General features: G+C 40.4%; 1 protein-coding gene across 1 annotated transcript in view; it reads left to right on the top strand.

Annotated features, from left to right (window-relative positions):
• Positions 1-12,019, top strand: part of atad2b (ATPase family AAA domain containing 2B) — a 111,742-nt gene that overhangs the window by 48,221 nt on the left and 51,502 nt on the right. The window lies entirely within an intron of this gene.

The raw sequence follows: 12,019 nt of genomic DNA, 5'->3' as shown, positions 1-12,019 counted from the left end.
TCAATTATATTTCATGTCTCCATCTGCTGGTGGACCATCATGATAAGAGTTTGCACAATATGATGATTCCATTACAGAAAAGACTTGATGATCACTAAAGTTAGGTAGGGAAAAAGGTGGATATTTTGATATCAAATCACTTATCGGCATATCGGATATCTGCAAAAAAATCCAGTGTCGTTCATTCCTAGTTCTTGCACCTCGACAGCGTCCCCTCGATGTTCCCCGTCTACATGGTTTGCTGCTTCCTGTTTGGTGCTAGAGAGAGCGCAGCTATTGGTTGATGTTGATGTTCACATCATTGAGCGTCAGTATTTGCATGAGCCTAGACTAAAAATGTAAAATTATATGAAACATCTTATTCTATTTGAACGTCAAGAGCAGAAAAATTCAGACTTAAGACAGCTCGGGCTGAGTTTTATGAGTTTTATGACACCATTCGAACGAGAGCACAGGACTCTGATTTTGTTCCGACACTGGGAATTTGTCTGTGAAGTTGCTTAAAGATTAGTTTGTTGTCAGGCCGGCATTAAATGACAGCAGCTCTGTGTCCCTTACCAGGTCAGGAAATACACATCCTCGCCGTTCTGTTTGACTCGGACATCTCAAACTTTGGTTTTTGCCTTTTTTTCTGTCTGTGACGTAGAAGCAAGCAGCTGTGTTGTATTACAACAGTTTACCAGATGTATACGTGGCGCCACACACCTGCCTGCTCTCTCTCACACACACACACACACACACACACACACACACACACACACACACAGATACATCTCTCAGCAGCGGGGAAGCATCACAGTGAGTAGCCTCATTAGCAGGGATGCTCCCTCCTAACCACTCAGAACATGACCACGCCACAGAGCAATTACACGCCCACCTGTGGTAAACGGCAGGTGCCGAAGGGTGAAGGGAGGGCCAGGTGAGGGCAGGGGGCAAAATAATGAGGCCGTTACCTGAACGAGTCAGAAGTAAGCAGGTTTTACATGAAATCAGGAGAATTCCTTCTAAACGATACTGCCTGAAAGAGGCTCCCTCAACAGTCGTCATGAGATGTACAGAAACCAGATAAGACGAACAATATGTGGAGGAAGGATATTTGGCATTTGTACTGTTGTGTTGGCATATTATTAATTTATCGATACATATTGATATTGAAATTTTGAAATTGTTTCAGTACTCGTTTTTCACAGCGTCAGTACACTGGTACCAGCTTTGCTTTCTCTCTCTCTCTTATAGTTCATGTTTTCTTCAGTCATTCTGCTGATTGTTGCCACTAACAAAGAGGAGAAAAGTCTGTGTTGTCATGTTAGAGCCTTGTTATATTTATCTTTTAACAATAATGAATATAATGTAAATAAATAAATTAATATAAATATTCACATATAAGTGCAACACTTACATTCTCAGCATATGATACATACTTAAGTTTTAAATATTTGCATATTAGTATTTTTCCTGCCTGCTATAATTCTCTATTCTGGCATCACAGTGACTGTAACGAACCACAATTTTCTTTGAGGATCAATTAAGTATTTCTGATTCTGATTTTTAATTTGACATTTTATGTCCTCAATGTCAATATTGATATTTTTATTTGTATTGTACTGAATTTATAAATTTCGGTAGTATGACAACAATAGTGTAGTGACATATCCTCGGAAAAAAGATTCACCAAACTTTTGTTTTTCTTGTGCAAATTACAGTTGATGCCTTTTTTGTGTGACCGGGGGTCGGGATAATATTTGAGGTTTGGGGTACAAAGTCCAGCTGCAAATCCACAAAAGGACGTTTATTGTGAAGTTTAAGTTTATGAAGTTTATTTGATACTTCTACCTTAAGTACAACAACACGCGACCTTGATTTTTCATAGTTTGATGCGTCTCCGTCATAAATATTTATAACAAAAATATTTTATACAGTATAAAGCTCTGAAATTACTGACTCACTGCATAAATGTGAAATTGATCATAAAATTACAATGAACATGGTGGAAGTGCCTACTTCAGTAGATGTAATTTTTCACCTATTGCTTGGATTTTATTTAAATTTACACTCATTTCCGCCCTTAAGGTAGAGGTGTCGGTGATATTTAAAAACTGAAATATTGAGGTCATCTTAATAATACGCGTATGATAATATTGTGTAAAAAAAACATTTTTCATATAATTTCTATTTCTCTCATGTCTTGCTTTGTCTCTCTCTACTTCCCCACATTTTCTTCTCTAGTTTTCCCCTTTAGAAAAAAATACATTTTCTTGTCACTTTTTACTAATTTCTTGTAATTTGTGGGATTTTATTTGTCAGTTTGCTGACTGACATTCTTCCGTTTGATTTTCAGAAGAAATCAAACCAATTTGCTCCGGTTTCAAAGGGCTAAGCAGCTGTAGAGACAACTGCTGTCCATCCAAGTCTCAAAGGGTTAATATAGAGTGAGTTTTGAGACTACAAAAAGTGCCCTCTGAAAATCTGTAGGGGACATGTCCCCTGTGTCCCCCTGTGTAAATTACGCCCCTGTGGAAGGACACAGCTCTACTTTTTGGCGAAGATGCAACTGAATTTATCGACTGAAGCTTTAATGATGATTGTGGTTCTTGTTGCAGCCAAAGTTTAGATTCATTTCTGTGTCTGTAGTACAGCTGTCCAACACAAGGTGGCGCTTGTCCCTCATGAGAGCGTCCCTAATGGAACACCTGCTGTGTGGGTAAACCAGCCCCTCTCCCCGAGAGACGCTGCCCTCTTGAGAGATGAGGGCCTCTGTTGGCCACCATTAATACAGTAAGACTCTTGTCTGCAGCTCCAGCAGTTTATCTCGTCCTGCTAAGCCCAACAAAAAAAATAACAGCTATATACCAGGGAGGTGATATTTAATTAATTAAATCACTCCAAATATAATTCACTGCGGTGTAAAGTAATGCAGCTTCGATGGAAGACTGCAACATCAGAAATGATCCAGTAGTTTTTGAAAGATTAATTTTGATAAGTCAATACATATTATACACAGTTCAGTCTAATGCAGTGCAGTGCGACACAATCAATTACGACAGCCCAAAATGCCACAGAGCTGATTCAACATCTCTGTCAACAAAAACTGAACTTGAAAAGAATCACAAATACCTGATTTACTGCCTTAATATCTTATTTTCATTACTTTATATCACACCTAATGAGCTCGCGTCTCTGAGTATTGATTAATTTATTGTGCATCAAGCCTATATAATGTCTAATTTATCACGTCAAAGCGATGTTAAACACATAAAAACAAGGTTAAAAAAAGAGCACAAGCTCATTTTCATCAACTAATTGATGATTTTGAAACCCGGGCAGAGCTGTTTTTCTTTCAGTCAGCAGTCACAGCCGTATATGCCACTTTTAGCTGTAGTTTTTATCTCCAAAGCCAAATGTCACAGATGCGGACCACCAATTTAGAAGCTCTTGGGAGAGTCGTTATCAGCCTCCACCAGAGGCTTTAATTAATTAGGCTAACTCAGGTGATTAATTTGTGACATCGGCAGCATGTTCTCACCTGGAGCACCTCAGCAAGGCAGCTATTAGGCTAATTGATCACAGAGTCTGTCGTGTCTGGAGATGTGACACAACATCATAATGAAAGCGCAGCGGAGGAGAAGCGTCCTCTGTGCCAATTCGGAAGAAATAAACTGTTTGTGAAATTGCGGCCGCCGCAGCCAGGTCACTGCCGGGGTCGCCGGCTTTTCCCTTCGACTTCTGCGAGAGGTCAGGACACGTGAAGGTTATCCTAGATCATTACCTGCAGGGGAACGCCTATCAGGAGCTGTTCTGGTATCTTCTCTTCTATAGGGCTTTTATCTGGGCCACCTCTCCCTCTCTCGGTCCGCCCCGGAGCTGAGGATTGCCTGTGACATTCAGATAGAACGGAGAGTGGTGGTGGCCGGATGAGATGCACTATTTGGAAGCGTGGAGAAAAGCTTTTTGAAGGATATTTCTGAATCAGGTGTTAAAAGCAGCAGCCGTGGATAACTCCGCTTGTTGAGACTCGAGATAGCCGGGGCAGCTGCCGGGGTCAATCAGGGGGAGGAAGAGCGGAGACCTCGCTGCTGTTAATGCACAAGGAAACTGGAGGAAGGATGCGGTTTCCATTAGCCAACATGGATAGCTCTGTCATGGTTTCTTGGCCCCCCCTCCCCCATCTCTCTCTCTCTCTCTCTCTTGCAGCCTTCCTTGCTGCCCCCCCCTCCCCCTCTCGCCTGTCACTCCCTCCCAGGAGGAGCAGGAAACCCAAGGCCCATTACCTGGGCCACAGCCCTGGGTTCATTCGTAGTGCATCACCACAAGGATCTGGTTCATATGGAGTGCCTTCCTTTCATTCATAATTAAGTCCTCCGTTTTTCTTCTTCACTCTGTTTTTTTCCCAAGCAGCAAACATGTGCTATTGATTGCTCCGCCAAATATCAATGTCAGATTATTCTCCTGCTTTTCTCAAACGTCTTAAGTGGTGTGCTGCGCTGCTTTTCCAGTTTGGTTAAAAAAACCTTTCTGTTTCTTCTGGCATGGTTCACCAGTGTTTTTCCACTGCCGGGTTGACAAGATCGTCCTCATTCAAGTGTTGAACTGTTTGCGGGAGAAAAGAAAAACGATGCATGCGCTGCATAATGTGTCCTCGGCGTCACTCAATAGCACGCCCAAGGCAACAGGCACCAGGCTGTATTCATGTAGATGGAACGCCGCTGTGTCTCGCCTGTCCCCCGCCTCGCATCTCGCATCACGGTAAACAGACAGCTCCTCTCCCCGTCGCCAGTCGATCCATCACAAGACCTTGATGGGATATTTAAAGTCATAATAAACACTGGCGCTTCCTTTCACCTCGGGCTGAAGTAGTTACTGCATGAAAGGATGGCCTGGATTTTTTTTTTTTTTTTGTGCTCAGGACAAAAGGACAGCGGGCACGCAGCCTGTGACGTACGCGGGGAAATAGGTTAATAGGAGGACGCTTTGTCCGTTTAGGGAACACAAAGCGCCGTCGAAGACAATTCTATTAACTCGATTTTCTCATCTTTGCCTCTTCTGTTTACAAGCGTCCACTTCGCTGACTGAAGGGGGAAGTTTAACCTTGAAGCCAGTGTGTTTTGCATGCAACTGATGTCCATTATATATCTGAAGTACTTGTTTTACATGCAGCAGCTACAGAATCAGAAATACTTTATTCAAGGTTCCAGCAGTCATGGAAGACCTGGAAAAGTCATGAAATTTAACAGTAACATTTCAGTTACTGTTAAATTAACTAAGTTAAATTTAAAAAGTCATGGAATTAGTGAAAATCATTGAAAGTTTTGGAAAAGTTATGGAAATTTTGTTGTTTATCGAAATTGTGATGGTAATCTTCCATGGATAAACTTCCATGTGACATAAATATATTTTCTCTAAATATAGACATAACGTCACTCGACTTTGTGTCTATTTGTGACATTTATGCTGTTCAGATGCAACGCTTAACTTTTGTTGCAGTTTGGCCTTTTGTTCTCTCGACAAAAGTGTTTCGGCAAAATTTTAAATCCAGGTTCCAGAGTGTAGTTATTGAAAACGCCACCCCTTCTGTCGCCGTGCAAACTGGCAGTGCCGGCCGTACCTGAGACATGCACGTTATGTTACAGACATAGTTATGTGGGAGTAGGAGGACAACAACAACAAAAATCGTAGACTACCGAGCCGTGTTTGTGCTGTTGACTCTACTGAGTTTATTAACACTCCTTCAGCAAAGTGAAGATTTGTTGCTGAGCTACTGTGATCAGCTGTCAGTGCTCGTGTGTGAGTTATCCGCTTTTTCCTGTTTCAAACTATTGTTTTTGAATTGGCCTTAAAAATTCCACTATCACTCAACCTCAAGAACCTAAGCATAGAGAAATGCAATAAGAAGTTTGCAAGAAAAATTTGCATTATGCTATGATACATAACAAAATATATATGGATATAAAAATAATAAATATGTTGTGTAAGAAAGATGTACAAATATGTGCATCGTGCAAGTGTGGTAAATGTGTTCCAGATAAGGATAAGTAGGAATTAAGTAAGAAGAGTAATGCTCAGCTGAATTATTACTGCACATATTATGTACATTACAAGTCGGTCTTACATATTATACAGTTTTGAAGATGAAACGGCAACGTTTTACAACGTTGAAAATCTAAAAAAGAAATAAATGATGGGTTTCAGCTGCTGCTGCTGCTGCTGCTGCTGCTGCTGCTGCTGAGTAAACAAACCAGTTGTTGTCACTCTCACTTCTCTAAAGCTCTTCAATACGAGTGTTGCATTTGACTCATTTCAGTCGATTGAGAGTTAAGTGAAATGTGGGCACACAGTTGGCCGGTACGTGGTGACTGTACAAGCTACTCTTTCAGTCCAAGTGATCTATAAACACCCTCGTGTCACCAAATCCCCCTGTGAAGATTTCTCCACTTGTTTTACTCCTTCATCTCACATTTTTGTTCCAAAGCCGAAAATTGGAAAAGAAAATGTGATAATGAAATTCTGTCCTGCAGTTGATCCTTTTCATGTTTGGCAAATTGATTTAGAGAATGCAAAACAGGATTTTCATCAAAACACTTGAAAGTTGGTGTATGTATGACTTTGCACTCAAAGAGGCTCGTATTAAAATTAGAGACGTAATTGTATCAGTTACCATAGAATGGGTTTACATGGACACGAATGACTCGTTTATGATCAGGTTTTTTCAGTATTTTGTTTATGTTCATGAGCATGTGAACACCATGTATATGAGCGTCTTGAATATGTGGAGTACTCTTAAATACTGTTCCGTGTATACGGAACAGTATTTAAGTGAAATTAGCAGTGTGAAATGGGACACCCTGATAAGCTTTTCAAAGCTTGTAAACAGGGGCCCAGACATTAAAAGACATACAAGTTTACAAATATAAATCTCATCCTGCAACTTAACTCTAATCTAAAACTTCAAAAGCATTCACATTTACTCTGATATCCTAAAAATACAATAACAGTAATGCAATAAATGTGTGAAGACAAATGGCACGTGATGCTATGGCTGTGGGCTTGTCAGTAGGAACTGGCTCCCTCATGATGCAGCAGGAGCTACAAGAGCTGTTACTGCATCACATAACTCTGAGAAAGTTGAGCAGATCATCCGCAAGTTTTCGATCCACAATTCCTCTGTGAAATCGTGGACTATCATTTCCAGAAATCCCTCATAGGTGGCCGCTCCCACTTATAATGGGCTCGCCTTTCCATTATCGCTCCATAACACGCCTGCGTCGCCTTTGATTTGAAATAATGACGTCTAGTGTGGCGGCTGCAATAGAAATAAAGCTGCTGATGTTTTGGACATCCATCGCCATGGTTACTGGAGTGTTATTTCCAGAGAAGAAGTCGCACAACGTCACTCAATGGAAACGCAGTCATCTCACAACTGTGTTTTTGAAAATATTGTTTAATTTTTTTCCAAATCTGTAATGGAAACTCGCCTATTGTCAGACTGGCACCTGTGTGAAAAACAGTGCTGTAAAAGTTCTCTCAGGAGTAACGTTTACATCATAGCTGACATCGTGTGTGGTGGAGAGAGTGGCGGTGGACGCCTTCAGAGCAGACAGCTGTTGGCGATCGCAGATGAGTTGTAAATTATCAGTAAATGAAGAGTGTAGTGTTTAATATTTCCTGTCGCTTTGATCTCCCATTGTCGGTTTGTTTTTGTAAACATCTCCGGCGTCTGCACAGATAGACTGCAGTAATCTGTAAGTGGGTTACTAGTATTTATCATGTTTACAGAGAATGCGTATAACCCAATTTCTCAGTGCTCTTGTATCCCAAAGATGATCATAAATGGGATAAGCCTCATAAACAGGTTATTCATATCCATGTAAACGCACTCACATGTTGCACCCTCGCACAGACCACAGGTGATAAATGGCATCTTGTTCTGTAATATTTCCTCCGCTTCCTAAGGGATCAAATTAGAGTGTCCTCGTGGTCAGCAGCAGAAAACAAAGTGTCTTGCCTGAAACTGTGTTATTAGTAGTTGTTGGAAGTGGACACTGAGTCTCCCTGAGCTACCTCTCGGCGACCAGGCGGAAACAATCTTGAGTTGTACACTCCGACACCCAGTGGTGCTCACTGATAAAAATCCATGCAAAGCGTGCAAAAGCCCAGAGCGAATAAGCGCCGAGCTTAAGCTGCCATTTTGTGGGCACAGATGCCTCTTGGATCATTGTGGCACCAAGCGTGAAATGAATGTAAAATCATCCATGATGCCTCGTGCTTCCATTTATTGTTTTGGGGTGCAGATGAGCTGACATCAGTGTTAGTGTCTCTGAAGATTCACTCTGTGTCTGTGCCACTCCCGGCGTGTCCCCGTGTGTAGTTGTCGCCGCTTAATAAGTGCACACAATCGACGAGGTCGGGTTGTGATCCTCTTCACAGGATTTTAATGCCTGTTTTTTATGACTGTGCGATGAAGATAACCATATATATATTATGGTAAACAGCTCACACTCTGCCTGAAAGGAATGAGCCCGGAGAGTTGCACTGGGATGATTGAGCGTTGCTGCTCATTGCCTCCGTGCACGCCCAGTAACTGCAAGCTGTGCTGCCTGAGGATGTTAGAGAGGTGATGGGAGGGGAGCGGAGAGCGAGCGAACGAGCGGCTTCGACAGTGTCGAAAAGCCAAAACTTCTTCTGATTGACCACTAAATCAGATGGCTGGGCCTCAAATGACACATTAATTGTTTTGAGATTGTGTTTTGTTTCTAGGAATATCTGTCCATCACAAATTACATTCCACGGGTGGTAGACAGGTTCAGATTTTCACCAAGGATCGGCCGGCCCGTCATTCCAATTAAGTGGATCTAGGGCTGTGCTTTTGTATGATAAAGGGCCTCTCTGTTTCTCTCCGACATTAAAGAGCAGCCCAACATCTCAGCATTTAGGTTGTACTACAGAAAGAAAATTATACGAGGCCTCCTGGGCTTTTTACTCTCATTGTTTTTACCACAGTGCAGTCGATTAGTCAATTTCAGTAAACATCAGAAGCTAGTCAACGCCAAGCTGCTTAATGGGGTGTATTCCCTTACTCTGCTTGGTTCTGGTAAATTGTAATTGACTGGAACAATTGCACAAACATGATGCGTTAGAGCTTGATTAGTCGGAATGACTTATAGATCTGTTTTTGAGATGCAAATTATCTTTTGGACTTTATGCGCTACTCAAACTCAGCTTGATGTAAAGTGAGCTGGTATCTGTTTCTCATTAGGATCCACCTTTTTCTAACGGGCCACTTTGGATATTTTGTCTGCATTTGAATGCAGTGATGCTCTGAAGTTTCAATTACTGATGGTGGTCTCCAATTTGGCGCCTGTTCAGTCTAGTGGAATTGCTCGCCCGGTGAATTACGCCAAAAAAAAGCTTCAAGCCTCTGTGTTTACTTGCAGATTCCCACTTGGCTCATAGACTTTACATTGTGATGATTTCACAGATTTTACATTGCTTTTCTTGCACCGAGTGAAGCTTAACAAAAATAAAATGTCCATGAATCAAATTTTCACAATAAAAGATTTCTAATTGACGTTGATGTTCGTAGTTTTAGGTAGACAGTGGATTTTTTTTTTTTGGCCAGTGGAGAAAAAAAAGGATGGAAAAACTCTTTCTGGGCCTGAAAATTGTTTGGAATTAACAGAATGTTTTGGAAAAGTTTTGAATATACCCTGTTTTATTCATCAAAATCCCAAATTATTTGTATTTGGCTTTAAAATGTCACAAGTATCCGTTACTGCTGACCGATGGTTAATGTTAGCTTGTGTGGGAAACAAACGTTTGTTAATCAAGAAATGAATCTGGCATATGCAGTTAGTTGGTGGTGGGAATGCATATGCATGTCGGGAAGGTGCATGTTTAACCCTTTGAAACCTGAGCGAATTGGTTTGATTTCCTTCAGAATCATGGGGTGAAGGCAACAAGCAACATGACAAGACATGGCCCAAAGATGAGCAAAAATAGTTTTTAAAAAAAGAAGAGAAAAAAACAAAAATTAAAAGAAAATGACCTGAAAATAAGCAAAAAAATTAAATTTAAAAAAGTAAATGGCCTAGAAAAAGTGCTGAAAAAATGGATGCATTCATTTGATAACATTTGTTAACCTGTAACATAATTTTAAATGTAAAATTATATAATGCAATTTGTAAGATGGTAAAATATTAAGGAAAAGTTGTTGAAAAGTTCTGAAAATTCATTGGTATAAATGTGTGTTGATGACCTTCCCCGCAAGTTCTGCAACTAAAGGGGATATGAGATCCCCTATCACACTAATTCTTGATGTTTTCTTTGTTTTTTCCCCTTTGTACGTATTTGGTGGAAATCTACATTTGAGTAGTTTTGGTCCTTTGTTTTTGTTGGTTATTATTGCTACTGCTGCATTTCCCAGAATAATAGATACGCTAATGTCTGCGTGTTCTGTGTTGGAGATTAACTCGCCTAAACACAAACTCAACCATCCATGCTCGCATCTCCGGGGACTCTGGAGAATAGATGGCCACATTAAGCGACATGAGTCACATTAGACCACCATAAGAATAGGAGTGTGCATCGACTGGCTTTTTAATTACATCAAATTACTCTTAGAATTGCACTTATCCAGGCTAATCACTACGTCTCCATTAAAACCCGGAGAGATGAGATGCATGTTCTCTCAGTGAAACTGCTCTTTCCCTGCTAACTGCTCATTATGACATGTCAGGAAAGGTCGAGGGCAGTTATGTAACTCATCAGCTCTCCGGTGTGAAGTCCGACCTGCGATGGGTTCTTTGTTAAATATCAAACCATCTTATCCGCGGCTCGTCATTTCATGCAGCGTTAGCATGACACATTTCAGTAAGAGCTTTTAACTGTTTTGTGAGCCATTTGGGCTCTTTTGTTGGTGCGGCACCGTCGTGCCATTTTGGGGTTCGTGTCAGGGATAAGTGGCTGTGAATTGCTCTCTTTTTCTGTCACAGACCTTTTCAATGACTTTTCAGAAAAAAGCTTCACTCTCAAATCAAAGCATTGTTAAGCATCTCACCATTTAGGGAAATCCACCGAATCCAGTCCCACCACAAAGTACAGAATCACAAATTATTGATTCCTGTAATTTTGTTGGTTTTGAAAAAAAATCCAACATTTACACCTAAGATTTATTGCAGAGCTATTGTATCACATCTTAAACCTTCCAGGCGGTATTCACTGTTGCTTTGCAAATGTAGCATATTATGTATGGTCCAAATTACTGAAGGCTATTGTTAACATTTTGCTTTTAGTTAATGCACTTTGGAGATCCTAATTACATTCAGGCTTTGCATGATCGGAAAGATTTTATTCCCAAATCTCTTATCTTTATTACACTAGACTATTATAGTCATAGAAAATTGGTTTAAAGTTATGAAAAAGTTTTGAAATGTGATTGTAAGATAAGCGTGGGAAGGCTGGATATATAAATGTCCCTTCCTTGCCTCAGAAAACCTCTCAAAAGTACAACCACAACTTGAAAGGAAAGAGTGTTCACACACAGGAATGTGAGCTCAGATAATCACATAATTGTTCATCTTAATATTGAACTAAATCGCCACAATAAATGTTGTTATTGTATGTTTCTTCAAACCACAGATATGTAACATTTGCACATTGTTATGTAGGCGATGTTAAAGCTTCTTTGGACTTCTCAGCAGAGCTGCGGTTAACATTTGGTCATAAGGCACAAAAAACACTTGGTTGTGGTTAGGAAAAGATCACATTTTAGCTTAAAATATCCGGATTTGGTGGCACAATCAGACCAGGGAATGCTGCAGATGTCTTGCTAAAAATCACCCGCTGGTGTGAAAAAACTTTTGGTTAATCGCCATTTTGATGTATGATAGAAAAACTTGATTTAACTTGAATATATTTCTAATATAACACACATCTGGAGCCTCATCACATTCCGGCATGCAGACAGTGGAAGATAATAATAATAATAATAACCATTATTATTATTTAATAGAAGTATTCTTTAATG

This window comes from Plectropomus leopardus, chromosome 16 (assembly GCF_008729295.1).
Source record: "Plectropomus leopardus isolate mb chromosome 16, YSFRI_Pleo_2.0, whole genome shotgun sequence".
NCBI lineage: Eukaryota > Metazoa > Chordata > Actinopteri > Perciformes > Serranidae > Plectropomus > Plectropomus leopardus.
This window is presented reverse-complemented; position numbering and strand designations above follow the sequence as displayed.